The 23,170-nt window shown below is 43.2% G+C and overlaps 1 protein-coding gene across 2 annotated transcripts in view; it reads right to left on the bottom strand.

Moving 5' to 3' along the window:
- Nucleotides 1–15,504, bottom strand: part of PTN (pleiotrophin) — a 97,106-nt gene extending 81,602 nt beyond the window's left edge. The window contains exon 1 of one of the 2 annotated variants that reach the window (XM_025854830.2): nt 15,235–15,504. The gene's annotated coding sequence lies outside the window, so the exon portion shown is untranslated. The remainder of the gene's footprint in view (nt 1–15,234) is intronic. The other variant, XM_025854829.2, reaches the window with a different exon arrangement.
- Nucleotides 15,505–23,170: the final 7,666 nt, after the last annotated feature.

Raw genomic sequence — 23,170 nt, forward strand, 5'->3', positions numbered from 1 at the left:
TGTTCATTGCATGTTTTTGAATCAATGAATGAAAACTAGAAATCATAGAAAGTTGGTGAACAGAAAAAGAAGTATTCATTTCAACTGGGGCAGTAAAGACAATTTTCATGGAGGAGATGGTATTTAAGCAAAGCGCTGAAGCATGAACGGGATTTCCAGAATGTGAAAAGATCAAGGGCTGGAGGGGGAGGGCTGGTAACGCAGAGGATTATTTTTTAAAACCTAACAGATTCTCTCCACCTCTAATCTATTACTTTTCTAAAAATCATCTTTCTTATACTCCACTTTTTTTTCCCCCCTTCCTTACTGGTGGACAACCTTCAGTGATTCCTTTCTGTCTAACACAGTGCAATTCAAGCACGTTAGCTTGCATTCAGGGGTCTTGCTCTTGCTGCCCTATGCTTTTTTTCTGCTCCTAACTTTGGTCCTCTGGCCACCTACTGTGTGCACACATCAGGCCCATCTGCAATCAGTCCCCCGTATCTTGATTTTGTCATCTCCTTGGCTGTCCCCTTTCTTCACCCCTCACCTGGATGCTTCCCCCGCCCCGCCCTTCTCCCACTCTCAACAGCACTCTGTCTTTTTGCAAATCCTACCTCCTCATGTAGCCCCCCTTTGCGGCTCCAGACCAGAACACTTTCTTCCTCTAGGTAACTTGATCGAACTCTTCTTTTACCAATTCATCATATGCTACACTGTATAGTTTTCTAACTACAAGTCCGCTGTGTCCCTCTTAGGAGGACCCAGACAAGGGACCTACAGGCTAAGACAATGGATGGTGTCCCTCTGTAACATGCACAGTGTCTCAGACAAATACTCTACCGGCTAAAAATTCTCACTGAATTAAATACTCCTCTAAGGATCTATGAGGGGTCTGTAATTCGGGCAGATACCTTCTTATTCAGCTACCAGTGGATAGGGTGTTTATGCCAGAAAATTTAATTTAATGAGAATAAAATTCTATTATTCGTTTGTTATGAAATGACTAACTCTGTCTCTGTTACAAAATGAAAACTTCCCACTTTTCTCTTTTGTTGATAAAATTACAGTCACAGTTACTCTTACCTTGTCTACACAGCCAAGGTAATGCCTTTTTTTTTTTTTTTTTTTCCCATACTGGGTGACTAGCCCTTTAAGACAGGTGCATCCTCCCCACTGTTTTCATGCCAGCCCTTGTAACTGTGGGACTCCTTCATGCTCTTCAGCCTTCCAGGCTTTGTCCCGAGTCAAACCACATCAATACCAGTCTCAGACCTTAATCATGAAAGATACCGGGAGGCAGAGGGCTCAACATGTCATCCCACACAACAGGCTGTGGGGCATGGAGAATCCATCACCTAACCCTTCCCAGCCTCTGTCCATCTGGGCTCCACTGTTGGATGTCCAGGCTTGACAGGGAATGCTTCCCAATGGGGAACTGTAGCAGGATTTTTTTTCCCCCATCCTTTGGTCCCTTTGTGTGTTCAGCTGCTGGAGCTAGCTGCTAATCAAAGCCAGAGGCTCTCATACACAAACACACACTCCCCCAGGGCTAGAACACAGCAATCCAACGAACAATTTAGTCAGGCGATAGCAGGCCCAGACAGAGCATCTCCCGGATACCCTCCTGCCTGTGCCCCCCTGTCCCTTCCTCAGCACAAGCCCCTTGAACCACCAGGCCGGGCCAAGTGATGCTTGGGGAGATAATGGAAAATGAACCAATACGTGATAATATGCAGCCAAAGAGGTCTAGCCTAATGACAGACTTCTTTGTTCAAGGGAGGGTATTCTCCCGATTGGAGGGAGGTAGAAATAAATTACACAGTACAAGACCTTATTTCTGGACCCTGGTCAGGGGAAAGAAGGGAATACCGAGCCAAAACCTCTTCAGATACTCACGGGACCCTTGTCCTGGATCAGAGGGAAGGAGGTAGAACAGCATGCTAAGAGCTCTGTGGTCAGAACTATTCGGACTACGATCTTAATTCTACCTCTCACTAGCTTGTGATCTTGGACAAGTTACTTAACCATCCTGAGACTCAGTTTCCTCATTTTTACACTAAGAAGGGAAAGAGTCTTTCTCCCACGGGGTTGTTGGGAGTATTTAATCTGGAACTGAATGTAAAGTTCTAGCACTGTGTCCCACACATAGAAAGCACCCGACAAAATATTAGATAGCATTATTTGAGCTGGTGGATGGTGCTCAGAAAGGAAAAAGGGGACAAAAATCACACAAAGAGCAAGGTCCGCAGCTTCTAGAAATCACTGATGATAAGGGACAAAGTCTGGCCCTGGACGTTCCCAGAAACAGCACCTCAGAGGTGCTGGCAGGTCCCGAACTTGACTGATTGCCATGTGCCCCCAGAGCACAGCAAGGGAAGTGAGGGATGCCAATGGCCAGCATGAAGCCTGGTTAAAAAGATGCCTCGTCTAACAGCAGAAGGCAGGCCTCTGGGTGTCTGAACACTGAGAGTGGAAATATCCCTGAGCATGAAGGATCGAGGGGAAAATTAAAGCTGGAGATGCCAAGGAAAACAACTGCTCAGGTCACAACTTGCGGCTAGGGCGGCCAAGTAATATTAAATCTTGCCAGGGTTGGCGGTGGGGGAGGGCAGTGGGGATGGGGGGGTAGAAACTAGGTAAAATGTTACCCTAACTCTATGCAGCAACAAATGTGGATTGAGTACCTGGCTCTATGCCAGTTGCTATTTGGGCAGTAATAAAGAGAAAGAACTAGAAATTATTACCCAGCAATAGAGTTTTAGAAAGATGACATTCAGTGACAAGACACATAACCCCTGAAACTCAGAATTAATATAATGATTTCCATTAAATACAAAGGACCAACGATCCAAAATGATTTAACAATTGAAGCATCTTCAGAGGCGTCTGAATGGCTCAATCAGTTAAGCGTCTGACTCTTGATTTCAGCTCAGGCCATAATCTCAGGGTCATGAGATCGAATTCCACCTCGGGCTCCATGCTCAGCAGAGAGTCTGCTTGGGATTCTCTCTCACCCTCTGTCCCCACCTCCCCATTCGTGCACACCGGCACCCATGCCCTCTCTATATAACAAAAAAGAAAAGCTTTTAAAAAAAATGGAAGCATCTTCATATGGAGATCAACAAATGGAAACTGTATCAGATGTTATCTTGAGGAACAGGTCCTAAGATCCGCAGATTTGTTTCAAGAAACACCAGTCAATATTTGTACGTCTTATCCTTTCTAGTATGTACCTCAAGTGTCCCTCCTTGAAGCCTTACTAATTGGTCTGTACTTCACTGCCACATTTGTTACTTCTTCCAACTCAGAGTTTCCAGGCCTCTCTGCAGGTCTCACGGATATCCGGACCTCACTGCAGCATGATGAGTCATAACAGATACAAATATTTAACACTCTCAAGGGACAGAGTGTGATTTTGTTAAAATTGCACCAAGAATAGAGATAAGCAATCCCTTATCACTCTGGAGTCCATTCCCTTTTGAGAAAAACAGCCTCTAATACTTAGGTTGATCTTCTTCACCAAAGATACATTTAAAATCACAGTAAGAAGAGTAGTTACACTTTCCCCTGATTCTATATTGGTTTTCAAATGTTGCTCAGGTTCTACTGGATGATAATAACCTGGGCCACACCTTGGTGTGAACTTGGAAATCAGATAAGGAAGAGGTCAGTTGGAGGAGGGAAGCAGACAAGGGGATACCAATTTATTCTTTCACATAAAATTGGACTTTTTAATAGAAAGGGCCAAGCCTAAACTTTATTTGATTTAAACAAGATACTTAACATTACCCATTACAGCTGATAAATGGAAGGCAAGGGACAAAACCAACCCAGGAAGCTCAATGGCATGTGTGCAGCCAAGCCATGGGCCTGGAGGATCCTGCTGCGCTCCAGGGCATGAAAGGGAGCCTCTCTCCTCCTTGATCCCCCTTCATGATCCCTCCTGAGGGTGGAGAACACATGGATGGAGACAGTGGGCTAGAGGACGTGCACCTTTATGGAAGAGTTGGCTCCAGCGACCAAATGGTCTACCTCTTGGTCTTACACCCGAGATTGTTCGGGTCCTACTTGAGACACTGGAATGGCTGCTACTGTTTTGTCTTCAAAAGCTTCCTCTGAGAAGAACAAAGAGGGGCCACGGTTGCTCCACAGAGCTTGACTTCATGGTGTCTTTATAACAAGAGGCATCAAGAGCCCAGGAGATTGGGAAAGCAAACAAGACCAATCCAGCCCAGAGAAGTCTCCTAACAAACCCCACCAGAGCCAGTGGGCTCACTGGCTCCTCCACAGTGGAGGAAACCTCAACTTTATCTAATAGAATTTTCTGGGAGGCCTTAAGTTCCTCTCCCCAAACACAGGGCTTCCGACTATCAGGTTTAGGGATGTTTTCCCTAAGATCTCAAACCAAGTCCACTTCCATTTCTTTTGTCTATTGGTTCTGCTGCCTTTGAAGTTAACCACTCTCATTTTAACCACTTTCAAGAGCACGTCACTGGATGAGACGTGAGACACCCAGAGTTAGGCTGCTTTTTGGAAACACGGATCTATTTTGAGAGAAATTTGTCAGAAATCCACCTCTAACCACTAACTCCTGCTGAATTGCTTCTGATCTACTTCTCCAAACCAAATTCATTTATGACAGCCTTGAAGTTACATCTCCAAATCCCCAGATATCACATATCAGAGGGCAAACTCTGTGATCCCTGTCAGACTAAAACGGCTATTTAAAAAAGGCTAAAAATCATTTCAGGCTCAAGTTGGTGGGAATCCCAATACTGGCATAGACAATCAAAGCGTTTAACTACCGCCTGTCCTCTCCAATCAGGAATGCGATGATCAATCGCAAATTTGATCTGACTCACTTTCAACTAGAGCCAATTTGTACCTTAGTCATTCCAAATAACAACAGAGCAAATAAACAACTCCCCACTAGGTACCAACGTATCAAAGAGCCACAGGCTTCAAAAGGTTTGCTGCCCCCGCAGGTTACCCACCTGCAGTGTTTTGGGCTCAGCCTCTCAGCCCCAGAACAGCACAGAGGGCGCCTAGCCTCCTGGGAGCAGCTAAAGGAGTTAGATGGGCCCTGGGCAAGATCAGGCAGCTGTGACTTCCCCGGGGAGACTTTTACCACCACCCCACCCCCACCCCCACCCCCCGCCCGATATGTATCTGGAAGGGTCCTTAAGGATAAGAATGGAAGATACTGTTTACTCAGCCTGACCTTTAATTGGCACACGCTAAATTCCACAGGATTACTAAATTCCACAGGATTACCTGTTCTCCTTTAAACAGTACATCCTTTGCTGGGACAAAGATTTTGTTTGTTTGTTTGCTTCCAGGGATTATATTTGTTTTCATTTTTCTACTTCCAACTTTATTAGGAGAATCTGTAATAGTAATTGACTAGGCTTTTTTTTTTTAGGATTCAAATTTCCCCATATCAAGCTAAATAAATTGAATTTCCATCTTAATTGGCCTACTTAGTAAAAACAAATGCACATGAATGTGTGTAAAGCTATTAAAAATATAGCATGCATGAATTATAATGTTGGTTTTTAAAAGACATATAATTATTCACTCAACTATTTTTTAAAGTTCCATCAGTAGATCCTAAAACTGTAGATGTATATCAGAGTGTTAATAGCAGTATCTCTTTGAAGCAAGTGAGTTTTTCTTCTTTATATTTAAGACTTTGAGCATCTTATACCATGAATATACATTTTTCTAGGAGGAGGAAAAAAATGATGTTTGTTTCAGGTAAATATTTGTTTTTTTTAATAACAAATATAATAATGAGAAAACTTCATTATTTTTCATATGATTAAAGTGAAGCCACCTTTTCACAACTTTGACATGCATGGAGCTATATTTGAGATTCTGAATATTGCCAAAGACACTGAATTTAATAGTTAAATGTATGTTGTAAATTAAAAAAGAGGATAGGAATAAAGGCTCTTGTTACAAAATTTAAGTACCTAAATTCGTTAAAATAATCTAATAAACTACCTGCTTCCCTTCCTAGAGCAGTTCAGTCTTCCTCAGTTATACCCCTTGGACCATACATACAGAAATATATTGCACAGAGAAGGCAACATTTTTTTTTTTTTGTAGAAAATATTTTTTGAACAACAAAATTGACCCTTGCCTAAGAGTCTCCAAAGCTGCAGGGTATTTCTTTTAAGCCAAAGATCCCACTTCAGGCTTAACATGGACGCCCCATAGGCACCAGCTAGCACATACCCACTTAGAACCCCTCTGGTGTTCTTAGGATCCCAAATGAAGACCACTATCTGCCGAAACTTCAGGGATGATCCTTGAATATTATGGGCAAGAATCCCAGGGCTAGGTTTAGAAAAGCCTACATTATTAGCAAACAAGGAAGGCCAGTATGAAAATATCATTTGAAAACTGTGTGTGGTCTCCATTTGTTTTAGCTTGAGTGAAGATTTTGTTACCCAAGAATGGTACTGAGATATGTTCCTTATTGCTTAAACCTGGCTCTGAGGCAAAAATCTCTGGCTCCTTCTCTGGGGAGCCCAGCGTCTTCTCGGAAGTCACAAAGATGGAGGACACCTGCTCGACTTCCATTACGGTATGGAAGGGACAAAGAGAATCATAGTCAAAAACTGAAGCAGAGAATATTCTAGCACCAAGAAAACAAATGATATCCTTTTCATACTAAGAATGAAGTTTCCTAAACACGTCTCACTAGCTTTTAAGGCAAATTAAGGCAGCAGGATTTGGATCACTTGTCCACTCCAGGGAAAGCACTGGAAGGAGACACTTGTACACACCTGGCAGGGGGCCTCTTACTCTAAGGGTCTTCAGCTGAGGCAAGTAGGAATTCAGATGGTGATTGCAAATTTTTATAAACAACCAAACACTGTAAATATTCGGACATGAAGTATAGGCATGAGTAGCTTTGCATGTAGCAAGAAGGGTTATTGCCCATGACCCTCAATGTTTGTATTAGGCTGTGAATATCATGACCGGAGAGTTCTGATCCCTCTCCCATTCTCTCAAGTTTGTTGATCTCCACCCTGGTGGCTGGCTACTCAAAGTCAGGTCCCCAGGCCAGCAGCCTGGCTATTGCTATCGCTGTAGGAGATGTTCAGGCTCTAAGAGTCTGTCGAATGCCTGCTAAACCAGCCTGCATTTTGGCAAGATCTCCAAGGGACTGAAATGCCCATGAAAGTGTGAGGAGTGCCTGCTACAGTGTAAACAGTGTTGCTATTCAATTGCAAAGACCTAAATTTAGCGAACATAACCGATTGAAAAATTTGGTATGTCTCCTTGACAACTCTTAGGAAGAATTATAATATAATATTTAGTAAAAGAATGCAAAACCATTTCAGTTTATCCTTTTTTTAGGATTGTCTTCTTGCTTCCCCCCACCCCGACACTCTGACTCAGATTTTTGTTTCTTCATACCCTTCACACATTTCTCCTCCTTCTCACTTCATCCAAACTTACCTTCGGGCACCTTAAGCGTCTCTAGGCATCCTCAGGAAGTGACAATGACAAGCAGCAGAATCGAGGAAAAAGAAAGAACTGGCCCCACAGATTTTATTACGAACCGCTCACATTTAGCGTAAGAGTTTACAGTTTATAAACGTTGGATTGTCACAATGTACCTTTATCACCGAAGGCAAAGCAAGTGATACCATCACCATCCTCACCGACATCTGACAGCTAAAAAATCCTGAGGTTGCATGAGATTCCGTGACACACGCACCATCCCACACTGAACAACAGGCAGAACTGCAGGGAAACCATGTGGGTTTCTGCAGCTTCACCTGGACTCCTTCCTCTGAGCTGATGCTTCCTTGGTGGCAGCAGGAGTCAGGGAGAATGCGGTTATGGGCATCCCCAGCGTCAGCAGTGGGATGGGTGCATTGGACCAGGGGGTGCCCTGAAAGCACAATGCTCTCCTAGACGCTACAAGAAAGGCCACGGTCAGCAGAAGCCTGATTTGGAGACCCCAGGCCTTAAGCATGACCACACGTTGTAGGTTTCTTTTCAGAGAAAGGGAATTTGGGAGCTGCCTTTGCAGAGAATGATCTGAGAGTGTGGAGAGCAGTAGAAGGGTCTCACCCAGGTTTCAGTCTGCCTGTTTGAGAACCCAACTAGGCCTGAGAAATAAAAGCCGTGGGGGAGCACGGTGTCATTGGGCACAGCGTCATTGTGTCCCCCCGTAATTAGTAACTTCATCATCCCCATCCAACACTCCCGAGCCATCAGACTCTGGGTTCAGGCCTTCATGTTCATTTTCTAGATTAATAGTCATGGCAATCCTACAAGGGAAGTATTTGTGCTCCCATTAAAATGAGAAACCAGGCAATTGAAGAAAAACCATGGCATCTGCTGATGGTCACAGAGCTAGTAGTAAGTATTGCTGTGGTTTCTACCTTGATTGCCTTGACCTTGGAGCTCAAATAAGGGAGTGTTAGAGCTGATATATCTACTGCATCACCAGCATCCAGGTGGCCTGTCACATGTCCAGGTTCCTTGATTCCACCTCTCGAGTCAGAATCTGTAGGCATGGGCCCCAGGCATCTGGAAGCTAGGACATGACTCTAGTTATTCTGATAAGCACTGAAGACAGGGAACCACTACCCTAGGTTATTTGGCCTCTTACTACATATACATTGGAGTTTAGGTTTGATATAAGAGGCAACTGGGACATAAAAATTAGCCAAAGGAAGAAATGGCATTATCTTATAGAGGAGAAGAAAATACCCAAAGTAGGAATTTTAAAACCTTTGTTTTTTTTTTTTTTTAAGATTTATTTATTTGTCAGAGAGCGAGCGAGCATGAGCAGGGGGAGAGGCAGAGGGAGAGGGAGGAGCAGACTCCCCACTGAACAGGGAGCCCGATGCAGGACTCAATCCCAGGACCCTGGGATCATGACCTGAGCCGAAGGCAGATGCTTAACCGACTGAGCCAACCAGGCGCCCCAAAATCTTTAATACTTTCATGGCACTTACTGGGGTCACCTTAACCTCTCTAAGCTTAACTGTATCTGTTTGAAAAAAAAAAAAATCTTGCTCAGCCTAACTAGAATTGTTACAAAAATATAAAAAAATAAATGTAAAAAGTTCTGAAAAGCAAATGTTTTATAGCCACATTGGAGTTATAATGAAAATAAGTCTCCAAGTGATTAGTCCTATAGCTTTGAATTATATGGTCTGTTAAAGAAGAGGTAAGTCAGATTTCTCTCCCCATTATGGAGGTAGCCATGAGTCAGAGACCATTCAAGGTTTGGGCATAAAGTAGACGACGGGGAGTATGATTAGGAAGACAGGCCACAGAACTGGCAGGCTTAGATGACCCTTGGAATGAAGGAGGTGAAGAAATGAGAGATGGAGAGGCTTTTTATAGAGGTTCGAGGCTGAGAATGGGGGTGCTCAGATTTAAATAAGAAATTGGCACCAGGTGATGTTTAGAGGGATTATGTATAGAGAACAGATCATCAAGGTCTTTGGAGCATGAGAGGCAGAGAGAATGGTATTCAGTCATTTACTTTTTTCACTCATTTGCCAGGCATTATTGGTCATTTTCAATGGTCTGGTGCTAGACATTCTAGGGTTCTTGAGATGAATGGGAGAGAGTCCCTGGCTTTAAGGGCGCATGGTGTGGGTGGGGTGGATCTTGTGGTAATGGTGAGTAACTATGACAGGGAAAAGATGAGCTCCTCCAGGGTCAACCCTGCTGGGAAAAGCAAGAGTTAAAGTCACTTGAAGGGGAGAAGAGAAGAGCAGGGCAGAATCAGAGCTCCACCTAGAGGACAGATTTGCCTGGGAAACCCTCCTTGGGTGCCTTCAACCTCTGACTCACAGTTTCATCCAAATTTCACAGCTGACATGGAGGATTTGCTTTTTTTCCTCCATGCATAGATTTCCACTGAAGGACAGTCATCTCATGTCCGGTATATATTTTCCTGAAGAGGCCATCTACGGCGATGCGTCAAGTCTTTAATATTATATTTATTCCAAATAACTCCGAGTGAATTCTCAGATGTCACCTTCAGTCATTTCCTATCTGCCTTATCACATGGCCAATGTGAAATGAAACCACAAAGGAATCGAGAGTTCAATTTCTCTTCCAGAATAAATGGCAATGAAGTAACCAAAAGACAGTGATGATTCTGAAATAAATATTATCACCTTCTCCATTTAGCCTTTTTGAGTTAAAGTTCCTCTTTTCTCATTAAAATGTTTTTTTTTTTTTAAATCACTTTTTTGCGGGAACTGCTTAGGACAAAAACTTTGTATGTACATATCTTACTGTAACTTGTGTGTAGTTATTTTAATGGTATTCACACATACACTGAGTGGCCCATAAGCTATTTGAAGGCCTATTTATTTTTGTATCCCCTATCACACTACCTGACATGTAATGGGACAGTCGATATGTGTAGAAGTCTGTTGGGATTAAGAATAAAATAACAAGAAGTCCTTTGCTTCAATCTCCTTCCCCAACTAGGGCTGTGCTCAAAGCATCCCCTTTAGTATTCATTTAAAAAAAAATTTTAGGTGTGACACCAAAACTCAATAGAGAATGGAGAGATTTGAGAGTTCTCTCATGAAAATTGAAGTAGAAACTCAGAGTCATGATCAATACTGAAACATCTGGAGAGAGAGGGAGGGGTAGGGGGCGAGATCTGAATATTTGGAAATGAATGTCCACATTTGGAAGTTGAGGGGAAAAGAAGCGGAAAAAAAAAATGCTGAGAGGATTGGCCAAGGAAGTTGGAAAAAGTTAATATGTCAGGGAGGTTGCAGTAAAAGATAATCAGATAATCCTAAGAAAGCAGTGTTGGCAAGCCATTTGTTTGATGAAATGACCTGTAACTTTTAAAGTGTTTTTCCAGAGATGGGGGGGGTATAAATGGATTTTCATTGTCTGACATCTCTTTTAAATGTATTTGTAATAAAGGATTTCACAAGTTAGCGCCATTTCCATATACAAATGGAATTGTAAAACTGTAAGCCTTAGAGAAAAGAAACTGTTTTATTTCTTGAGTATATTACATTGTCTAGCACAGTATTAGGGAGCTAGCATTTATATAATCAAAACTGTTTATTATGGTTAAATTGACTCGCCATAGGAGCAAGAAACATTGCATTGCTGAGGGAGGACCTGGGGGGATGGAGGTGAGTAATCCTGGCTCCACTGAAGTTGAGAAACTAGGGGAGAATGAAGCCAACACCTCTCATAGGGACAAAAGCATAAACTGATCCTAGCCAGGGTCTTAATCAAAAGGGAAACAATCCAGGGGAGTCCACAGAGAGCACATTGGACCAAAAAACAGATTTCAGTGAACCAGGTCAGAAAAATGTGAAAATTTCAGCTGGAAAGGCCCAGCCTTCCATGCATCCCAAGATATGGGCAACCCTTCCCGATACACAGGTACATGAAGATGTATACACCACCACAGATATGGCGAAGGAATTGGGAGAGACACCCTGGGACTTGTTAAATGGGAAATGATGGCGCTGGATGAATAGAACGGAGTAATGAGAGGCCAGACGAGGGGGATAGGGAAGTGTTAAAGTTGGAAGAAGTGGAAACAAAAGGTTAGGAATACAGCATATGCTATTTGCCTTTTAAGTGACATTTTGGTTTGTACTAAGCACAGTTCTTAGAATTAAGAGTCAGTTACGATGACTCACTTGTTTCAAGATTCATATACAAAATTTAACTTTTTTTTTTTTAACTAAGTATGATGTTTAGGAATCTAAGAATTCTGCTTTTAGGAAATACATCATGATTTTTTTTTTGATATGTCACTTTACCTAAACCTACTGTGAAGAAATGGTTAAAAAAACAAATCCTAGAAGAAATTAAATTTTATTTCTCAAACTATCTCAAGCATCAACTATTCACTGTATTCTTTGCCTATGCTGAAGAAATAGGGATTCGTGGTGAATGTGATCTACATAATGGAATCCACAATGTTACCATAAATATAACACCCTCTGACGATGTCACATTATAGCTACTCTTTTAAACTACAGACATTTTAACTTTTTTTTTTTTTTTACCAAATATTAAAACAAGGCAGAACGAAAGGCTTGTTATATTTGACAACCAAGAAAGATCGTATGACAGAGAACTCTGCCACATACAAGACTGGCATGAAGTGGGTGGAAAAATGGCTCAATGGATGGAAACTTGAATTGGCCATAAACATCAGGAATGAAGAGCAACTTCCCAGAGTCAGGCTGTGGCCCAAATCCCACTTAGGCCAGTTGGGTCTGAATGGAAAAAAGCCGGCCCAGCTCATAAAGAGAAGATCCATATCTGAACATTACTTTACCACAGAGCAAAGGCATGGCCTTGTGCCAAGAGGAGACAGAAGTTCTTCCGATTATTCATTAGAACAGCAGCCTTAACCTTTCAAAGAAGCCCCATTCAGCATCCCAGCAATGGAAGGGCACAGTTGGAGAGCCCGGACTCCCCCCAGGGCTCCAGAGTAAGCCACACCTTAAACTAGACTCCAAGGCACTCAGGTGTAGACCATGCTTGCTCTCTGATCCCCCTGGGTGCTCTCAATGCGGACATGACCTTCAGGAGAGAAGTCAAGGACCACTCCCCATATCCCTACGCTACCATATTAAAAGCAGGAGGGGAGAACTTTAATATATATTCCGAATTTTGACTTCCGGACTTCAATCTGCCGTTAGCTAACCACACATACCATTTAACTCAGTCTCCTGAGAAAATTTTGAAGAGTAATAAAAAAAAAAAAAACCCCACCACATGTGAGAAAGAGGATCAGAATCCACGAGAGATCATTTACATGAGAAAGCGAGAGTATCTTCAAAGGGGGGGGGGAAGCATTTAAACCTAAAATATTTCATTCCTAAGATTGATTTTATTGATAAAAGTGATTAAACTATTTGGGGACCTTATTTCTCTCAGGTTATTGCCAATTATCAAGTTTCGTGAAAATTCAAACAAGGCAACTGGCTTTACCAGAGGAAAAAAAATGCCGATAAAAAAAAAAAGTGTCCTGCTACATATTGCTGTATGTAAAGACCAAATGAGGTGCATTGAAGCTCTCAATAAATTTGCAAATTTATTACTCCAAATATCATGCAAAGAGGTCTAGGAAACCACAGAAGTATGTATTATTATATTATATATTCTATGTACTGTTAAATTATCCTCATTCTCTGTAATACCTCATTTAAACATCACGTAATACAAGGTATATATTAACAAGATGTTAACTGGGCATTAACACTGCTCCCTCTTGGAAAATACAACGCGGGGAGCTGGCGGCGCAGTCCGCTAAGCAACCCCACCTGGTTTCAGCTCAGGTCCTGATCTCAGGATCGTGGGAATGAGCCCTGCGTGGGACTCTGTGCTCGGTGCGAAGTCGGCTTAAGACTCTCTCCCTCTGCCCCTTGCACGCGCTCTTTCCCTTTCTCAAATAAATCAATCTTTAAAACAAAGAAAATACAATGCAGTTGTAGCCCCACGTGACCAGCTGAAAGAGAACACCTACTGTGGTCCTGTATGGCTTCAGGTGGGCACTCCTCACAGATCTCACTCATGAGAAGAAAACTGTCCTAAAGGGGGCCTGGGAACAGTAGGGGTGGGAGTGGGGGGAGATCACCTTCTGAGGATGTAAAGCACAGTTAGAGAACTCACAGCACAAAAGTTTCCTAAAGCACAGAATAATGGAAGTAGGTTATTGTTGTTGTTTAAATAAAATAAAAAAATCTCCTGCTCTAGTTTCAATGAGAAACTACAAGTATTGCCACTCGAAAGGAACCCATAGCCCAAAAGGGGAAAAGAACTAATACCCGCTCTAATTTCCTTTGAATTTAACTGGACTGTGAGTGTTTTTTAATGATTTGGTCTTTAAAGTGCCTAATTTACTTAAAAAGGCACATAATGAAGATGGAAAATGCATGCTTTATTTTGTGCTGGGAGACCCTTCTTTTGTTTCGCTATCAATACCTTGAAATATCTCCACATATCAATTAGTCCCCGGTAATCACGGGGCTAAATGGGCTCTACTGTTTCATCAGCTTCACATTTGCCTGGACTGAAACTGCTTCCTTATGTTACTAGTCCAAAAGCTCTTCTTGGTAGCTCCTCAACCTCCTCCCAGGCCCTTGCTCCCACACTCACAGGCACATACCACCTTTCTCAAGCTGCTAAAGCAACATGCCCACCCAGACGAAAGATGCTCAGAGGGAAACTTTGATGTCCCACCCATTGTTCATTCTCCCTCATCTGCCTCCTCTCCGCCCCCCCCGCCACTCCTATTTTTTTCAATGTATCCCCAAACTTACAAAGCAACTGTTAACATAGATAACAAGAGTTAACAGCAAAGTGTGTATAAACTAGAGGTGTGTGTTCTGTTGTTTTTGTTAAGGAGAAAGAGGTGTGTCTGTGTGTGTTCAAGAGAGGAAGTTTGAGGTTTTGCATGGGAAGGAGGTGAGTACGTTCCTTGCTTTAAAAACGTTAATTTCTTAGAAACTAAGTATCCGGCAAATTAGTAATAAACATAGCCCACCTTTATGTACGTGAGCTGCGAAGTTCAAGTGCCTGCGTCCAGGGCGGTGATTAAAGGTAGCGTTCAAATGAGGAGACGGGTTTAAGGTGTGTCTTTTAAACTTTGAATGTGACCCTTTCTAGAGCCCCTCCCGGTCCGGCGGGCAGGACCAGGAGTGTTGCGGCTCCGTGCGGGATTCTCGCTGTCCCCCGGCCCTGGGAGGAGCAGCCCCCCGCAACGAACCCACGAGAGCCAGCGCGGAGGCCGCCGCTAGCAAGCCCAGGTGCAGGCGGAAACGCGGAGAAAGGCCGGGACCCCGAGCCCCGCCGGCTCAGGCGCCGCAGACACACCTCCCAAGGCAGGTTTTACAAAGCGCGAAGCCCCGGCGTGGTGTCCGGCTGGAAGCAGGCGCGCGGTGCACAGGCATGCAAGGCATGACCCAAGCCGCTTTCCTCCCACTCACCTACCCGCACCCTGACTCCCAGACCCGACTCCCCCCCCCCCCCCCCCCCCCCCCCCCCCCCCCCCCCCCCCCCCCCCCCCCCCGCTCCCCGGCCAGCTATGCCTCAGTTGGCCTCCGGAGCAAATCCGTTTTGGAGGCAGCCCCCTCGCAAGGACTACCAGGCAGCCTCTCTGCCACTCGTCCCGCCATCAGCGGCTGGCACCCGGACAAGTGGGCGAGGGTAAAGGAAAGTCGCCCCGGGCCGCCGCCGAGAATCGCGCGGCTTCCCACTTACTTGGAGTTGCAAACGCCGCACGCGCTCGGACTGCCTTTGTTGAACGCGGCGAGGCTCTGCGCTCGGTCGGTTGCCGGGTGGCCGCTGGCCGCGCGCCGCTGCTGCGCCCTCGCTCCCGGACGGTGACGGCCCGGGCTCCCGCTCCCCTGTGCCCTCTTGGGCTCGTCCTCCGCGTGGCGGCTCCCTCGGCGGGATTTGGGACGGGCAGGCGGGGAACCCGACCCAACCTCGGCCTCCGCTACGCCCTGCCGGGGAGGGAACGGAAGGGAAATGGAGAAGGGGAGGGATGAGCGGAGCGGGCAGGGCGAGGACGCAGGCTGGGCGAGGGAGGGAGCGCGCCTTTCCCTCGCGAGCTGATTGGGAAGCTCATTAAAGGCAGGAGTCTCCAGGGCCGCTCTCTCCCCGCAGGAGCGAGCACACGGGTTTGAACCAAGAGGCCCGGAGATGAAACATTGTTTTGTTGGGAGCAGAGCCCCGCACAACCTTTCTGGTCCAAACTTTCGGCCTGACCTGTGCTTTAGGTGGGTGCGCACCCCGGCTTCACAAGGGGTATCGCTTAAATGGACAGCTGATAGCATTTTAGGATACAATTTGGGCCCCAGGCTTTTTTTTTTTTTTTCCCAAATGATATTCGGGATGAAAGAGCCCAGTCTTCAAAAGCAGCCTCTCATTCCTCCCCACGCGCACACACCCTCCCCTGCACCCAGCTCCAGTTCCTCCAGCTGTCAGTCCCGTCCCACCTGCGCGTCACAAATGTGCGAAGTCCTTTCTTGCTCTTATCACCAAGAGTGACAGATGTCTGGAGGTTCCCAATTAAATGCCACTTTCCTTTAGGCGGTTCTTTCCTTTCTTGGCTTCCTTGGTGCCTTGAGTGACCTAGTTAGTGACATGCCTTTGACACCCAAGAGTTTAGAGGCTTAATCAATGTAGCTCAAACTCTGGTCTTAGTGAGACTCAGAGGCTGGGCTGCGTGGCTTTCTGGATTTCCATTACGTTGACTTGAAAGAATGCTAAGGTAATACGGCTAGGGTTGTTTGGATAACCTATAGATGTTTCTGATACAGATGAGATAAAAGTATCGCATAAAATAATTGGGAAGTATAAAACAAATTTCCCCAAACATTTCAAAAAGTAAGTTTTGAGATTTTCTGCTACTCATCAGTTCTTTTGCCTGCTGCCAGTCTTCCTTTTACTTCCTTCCAATTTATCATTCGATGGCATCCTCCTGCAAATGGTTGCAAAATAAACTTCCATTTTCCACAGTTCTGAGGTTACATCCCTTCAATTCAGTTTGGTATTTACCAAATATTAAGTGCCTTAAATAACTCTGAAAATTTACATTTGCTGAGAACCATACTCAACCCCCCAAATTAGAAGCATTGTTTTGTGGCAAGTAGTTCTCAGAGATTTGGGACTCTTATGTTGACTGCTACCTGGACAAATGTCCCAGGAAGGTACCCCCTAGCATCCAAGAGGTGTCTCTACAAGTAGACCTTTTAATCAGTCAACCAACCATTTTTTTTCCAAAAGGGGAGGCATCAGAAATTCACTTACAAACCTCCCATCTATCCCTATACCCAAACTCTTCATACACACGCCACATATCATCCTAAAGCAGAAATAAATGAATAAGGAGCTGTGTCCCCTCTACTCACAGACTTCATGTGACTTCTTTCCCCCTTGTGATTCCATTTTCCCAGTGATGAAGCAATATTTGTTTTAGTGTGATTTCATCTGTATAAATTAGGGAGGAATGCACATTGTTCTTCATTATTTTTATTTTGCCAAAGCTCTTTTCTGAAAGAGACTCCTCAACATTCACTATCCCTCCTGAAGGGTAGACTTTCTAGGCCTTTTAACCAAGGGGTTATCCATTTTCTATTTCTTCTTAAACTTTATCTTAACATTTACAAATGTAACATGTTGCTACCGGTCATTATGTGCTTAGACTACAAAGGGTTGAAAAAGTAAGCATGATATCCCCCATGATTTCCACTCCATTACATGTCTTATATCAAAAATATAACCCCTTATTCAAATAGGAATATATGAAAATTACTGATATCAGTGGTTCTCAACCAGGAGAGTGTTGCCCTCCAGGTGACATTCAATGATGTCGGGAGACATTTTTGGTTGTGACAGCTCAGGGGAGGGGCTTGCCACTGGCACACCGAGCATAAGTAGAGACCAGGGATGCTGCTGATCACCCTATGATACACAGAACAGCCCCCACAACAAAGAGTTATTTGTCCCAAAATGTTAATAGCGCTGAAATTAAGAAACCCTGACTAAATTATTAACTATCGTACTTTTAAAATATAATGGAAGATTAGAGTCTTTTTTAAGGAATGGCAATCTCTGAGGTTGAGATTAGACATAATTTACTTCGACCCAGCATTTACACCAAAGTTCAAGTGGAAGATGTGTTCAACTGCACCCCAAAGTGTTCACTCCAAATCCAACCTTCATCCTGCTGCCTCATCATGGATCTGCTGATTCAAGATTTCAACTCATTCTGTTCATTTAGCCAATATCCTTTGAAGACTCAAGTTTTTGAGTGAATAGAGCCATGAGCAAAAACAGATGAAAATCCCTACTGTGCTAGAGCTTAAATTTTTGTTTACATAAATAGACAAGTTTAATTAGCTAATTAAATTTTTAAAAAATGTGAGGAATGCCATGGGGGGAGGGCGAAGGCAATGAAGGAAGATAAAATTGCCAATTTGGGAGAGGAAAAGCTCCCTGGGGTGAAATTTGAGTGAAAACCTAAAAGAATTGAGGGAGTTGGTCAAGTAAATATTTGGGAGGAGACTCACCAGGCAAAGGAGTCTGTGCAAAGGCCCTGAGGCCTGAACTTGCCCCACGTGTTAGAGGACAAGGAAGGATGCCAGTATGGCAGGAGCTCGGTGAGTGGAGATAGGCATCCAGGCCAGATCATGCACAGCCTTTGTCTAATGTAAGGAATTCCACTTTTGCTCTGAATGAGGTGGGAAGCCTTTGAGAGTGAAAAAATCTGACTGATTTACTATGGTCCCTCTGTGTTGAATAGACCACAGGTGGGCAAGGACAGAAACAGAGGTCCCAGATAGGAGGCTACTATAGTAATCCACTGTCTGAACTTCTTCTCCCTGTTTCTTGGTGAAAAATAACTAACTGCAAACACCCTTTCGCACTTTTCTCTGCCCCCCAGACATGCCCCAGTGGTTGCTTCAGCTTACTAATGCTTGCCCTCCCTGCCAGGGACCAGCCTCTCTAGGTGTAATTAATGAGCCCCTGCATGAGGGCTACAGGTGAAAATATAACCCATGCAAGACAATCTGAAACCACAGAAATTATAACATGTCCTAGAGGTGTTCTGAAAATGAGGCCACTGATTTTGCAGTGACAAATACAAGAAGTGTGAGCAGTATGGAGTGAAAAAATGTGAAGGAACTGGATGAAAAATTTGTCGTGTGTCTCTTGGATTGCCTACTTGTCAGGATGTTTAGATTCTTGGTTATCATTCCGAGCGCTGCAATGTCCCTAGAATGCAAAAGGACAAGCCATCAGGCTCACAGAGTTCTATAGAAGTCCCATTAATACACTTCTCTTCCTCTCTCTGAAATATTCCAAAGGTCATAAAATAAAACTTTATTGTTTTGATCACTGTAACTAGATTACAAAATGTACTTCTCTATTAGATAATTTTTGTAATGCTTGTGCTTTTTTTTTTAACCAAAAAAACACAAAATTCAACTAAAATGGCTTAAATATTTTGGGACTTTATCTCAAACAAGACAGGTTGGTAAAGTCAGCATTTCAAAGTCTTCAAGGACCCCAGTGTTTCCACCTTTTGACTCTGCATCTTCAGTTTGTCAACCAAGGCTTTTCAGGATGGTTTTGAGGAGCGTCAGGCATATTTGGCTTAAAGTAAATAAGGCCCAGGTGGGCGGGGGATGGGGCCATATGGTGATGGGCATTAAGGAGCGCACTGGATGTAATGAGCACTGAGTGTTATATGTAACTGATGAATCACTAAATTCTACCCCTGAAACTAATAATACACTATATGTTAACTAAATTGAATTTAAATAAAAAATTTAAAAAAGAAAAATAAAGTAGGCCCAAACCCCAGTGGAGAGTAGATCTAGCCTCCCCAGGCATGTGGCCACACAGACCATGCCAGCAAAAGGAAGAGGTAGACCAGATTTGGGAAGCAACCAACAATGCCTATAAATTTCATAAATTTACACTTTTATCAGTCAAGCTGCTATGAGTCTCAGTAGCTTGACTTAAGCCCCTCAATCTTGTGTCTCTCATCAACAGCTGTTAAAATAACAAGGTTCTCAACTGGCCAAGCTGAGGAGCAGGCCTTGAGCCTCCTCCACACTTTCCCAACAAATCAGGCCTGAAATACCCAAAAGAGTTTGATTACAAGAGTTACAAGTAAACGAAGTCTGCAGACCAATATCCCTCAGGAGAGTAAATGCAGAAGCCCTTAACACATATCATCAAATCAATGCCAGTAATGTGTAAAAGAATATGGCTCTATATCACATTGGGTGTTTATCCCTGGAAAGCAAGTTTGTTTTCCATGTGAAAATCATATAGCATAATTCACTATATGAGCAGACTAATTAGAGGAACAAAAAGAATACGTTTGTATATAGAGGAAAAGGCATTTGAAAACATTCGACACCCATTCATGATAAAAACTCTCAGCAACTTAAGATTATAACTGAACAACATCCTTGTTCTCATCAGACCTTACTCTGCAGAAAGCACCCAGCTACCATGGATACTTACTAGTGAAAGTGAATGCTTTCCATCAAAGATTAGGAACAAGGCAAAAATCACCATTGCTATAACTTTTATTGGATATTGTACTGGAGATCTTAGCCAGTAAAATAAGGCCAGAAAAAAGAAATAAAAATAATGGCAAGAGGTAGTTTTTATTCCCATATCGCATGAGTGTATATACATAGAAAATTGTAATTTATGGAGAAGCTTCTAGAACTAGGTGCCCTTAGCTAGATACAAGTTCAAATTAAAAAACTCAATTTTATGTCTATATTCTAGCAATTAATCATTGGAAAAACAAATATTAAAAAATATATCTTGAAAGCATGAATAAGTAGTGAGATAACTTTAAGAAAAATGTCCAAGACTTAGACACTGAAAAGCACCAGACATATATGATGGAAGCTGTGGAAATAAGCGGGAGAGATTCATTATGTTCATCAATCTGAAATTTTAACACTGCTAAGATGTAAATTCAATCCATATTTATCTAGAGATTCGGTGTAATCCAAGCCACATGCCAATAGATTTTCTAATAGAAATTTACACACTGGTGCCAAAATTTCTATGGCAGTGCAAAGGATCTCAACTAGGCAAAACATTCTTTTTTTATAGTTATTTTTTAATTTTTTATTGTTATGTTAATCACCATACGTTATGTCATTAGTTTCTGATGTAGGGTTCCATGATTCATTGTTTGTGCATAACACCCAGTGCTCCACGCAGAACGTGCCCTCTTTAATACCCATCACCAGGCTGACCCATCCCCCACCCTCCTCCCCTCTAGAACACTCAGTTTGTTTTTCAGAGTCCATCGTGTCTCATGGTTCAACTCCCCCTCCGACTTACTCCCCTTCATTCTTCCCCTCCTGCTATCTTCTTCTTTTTCTTTTTTCTTAACATATGTTGCATTATTTCTTTCAGAAGTACAGATCTGTGATTCAACAGTCTTGCACAATTCACAGTGCTCACCATAGCACATACCCTCCCCAATGTCTATCACCCAGCCACCCCATCCCTCCCACCCCCCACCACTCCAGCAACCCTCAGTTTGTTTCCTGAGATTAAGAATTCCTCATATCAGTGAGGTCATATGATACATGTCTTTCTCTGATTGACTGATTTCACTCAGCATAACACCCTCCAGTTCCATCCACGTCGTTGCAAATGGCAAGATCTCATTCCTTTTGATGGCTGCATAATATTCCATTGTGTATATATACCACCTCTTCTTTATCCCTTCATCTGTCAATGGACATCTTGGCTCTTTCCACAGTTTGGCTATTGTGGACATTGCTGCTATGAACATTGGGGTGCACGTACCCCGTCGGATCCCTACATTTGTATCTTTGGGGTAAATACCCAGTAGTGCAATTGCTGGATCGTATGGTAGCTCTATTTTCAACTGTTTGAGGAACCTCCGTACTGTTTTCCAGAGTGACTGCACCAGCTTGCATTCCCACCAACAGTGTAGGAGGGCTCCCCTTTCTCCGCATCCCCGCCAGCATCTGTCGTTTCCTGACTTGTTCATTTTAGCCATTCTGACTGGTGTGAGGTGGTATCTCATTGAGGTTTTGATTTGGACTTCCCTGATGCCGAGCGATGTGGAGCACTTTTTCACGTGTCTGTTGGCCATTTGGATGTCTTCTTTGGAAAAATATCCGTTCATGTCTTCTGACCATTTCTTGATTGGATTATTTGTTCTTTGGGTGTTGAGTTTGATAAGTTCTTTATAGATTTTGGATACTAGCCCTTTATCTGATAGGTCATTTGCAAATATCTTCTCCCATTCTGTCGGTTGTCTTTTGGTTTTGTGGACTGTTTCTTTTGCTGTGCAAAAGCTTTTTATCTTGATGAAATCCCAATAGTTCATTTTTGCCCTGGCTTCCCTTGCCTTTGGCGATGTTTCTAGGAAGAAGTTGCTGCGGCTGAGGTCGAAGAGGTTGCTGCCTGTGTTCTCCTTGAGGATTTTGACGGACTCCTGTCTCACGTTTAGGTCTTTCAACCATTTGGAGTCTATTTTTGTGTGTGGTGTAAGGAAATGGTCCAGTTTCATTCTTCTGCATGTGGCTGTCCAATTTTCCCAACACCATTTGTTGAAGAGACTTTTTTTCCATTGGACATTCTTTCCTGCTTTGTCAAAGATGAGTTGACCATAGAGTTGAGGGTCCATTTCTGGGCTCTCTATTCTGTTCCATTGATCGATGTGTCTGTTTTTGTGCCCGTACCATACTGTCTTGATGATGACAGCTTTGTAATAGAGCTGGAAGTCCGGAATTGTGATGCCGCCGGCTTTGCTTTTCTTTTTCAAGATTCCTCTGGCTATTCGGGGTCTCTTCTGGTTCCATACAAATTTTAGGATTCTTTGTTCCATTGCTTTGAAAAAAGTGGATGGTATTTTGATGGGGATTGCATTGAATGTGTAGATTGCTCTAGGTAGCGTTGACATCTTCACAATGTTTGTTCTTCCAATCCATGAGCATGGAACGTTTTTCCATTTCTTTGTGTCTTCTTCAATTTCTTTCATGAGTATTTTATAGTTTTCTGAGTACAGATCCTTTGCCTCTTTGGTTAAATTTATTCCTAGGTATCTTATGGTTTTGGGTGCAATTGTAAATGGGATCGACTCCTTGATTTGTCTCTCTTCTGTCTTGTTGTTGGTGTATAGGAATGCCACTGATTTCTGTGCACTGATTTTATATCCTGCCACTTTACTGAATTCCTGTATGAGTTCTAGCAGTTTTGGGGTGGAGTCTTTTGGGTTTTCCACATACAGTGTCATATCATCTGCAAAGAGTGAGAGTTTGACTTCCTCTTTGCCGATTTGGATGCCTTTGATTTCCTTTTGTTGTCTGATTGCTGTGGCTAGGACTTCTAATACTATGTTGAATAGCAGTGGTGATAGTGGACATCCCTGCCGCCTTCCCGACCTTAGGGGAGAAGCTCTCAGCTTTTCCCCATTGAGAATGATATTTGCTGTAGGTTTTTCATAGATGGCTTTTATGATATTGAGGTATGTGCCCTCTATCCCTATACTCTGAAGAGTTTTGATCAAGAAAGGATGCTGTACTTTGTCAAATGCTTTTTCTGCATCTCTTGAGAGGATCATATGATTCTTGTTCTTTCTTTTGTTAATGTATTGTATCACGTTGATTGA

The sequence above is a fragment of the Callorhinus ursinus genome, unplaced genomic scaffold, assembly GCF_003265705.2.
Source record: "Callorhinus ursinus isolate GAN/ISIS: 27379988/994484 unplaced genomic scaffold, GSC_fseal_2.0 scaffold12, whole genome shotgun sequence".
Classification (NCBI taxonomy): Eukaryota; Metazoa; Chordata; class Mammalia; order Carnivora; family Otariidae; genus Callorhinus; species Callorhinus ursinus.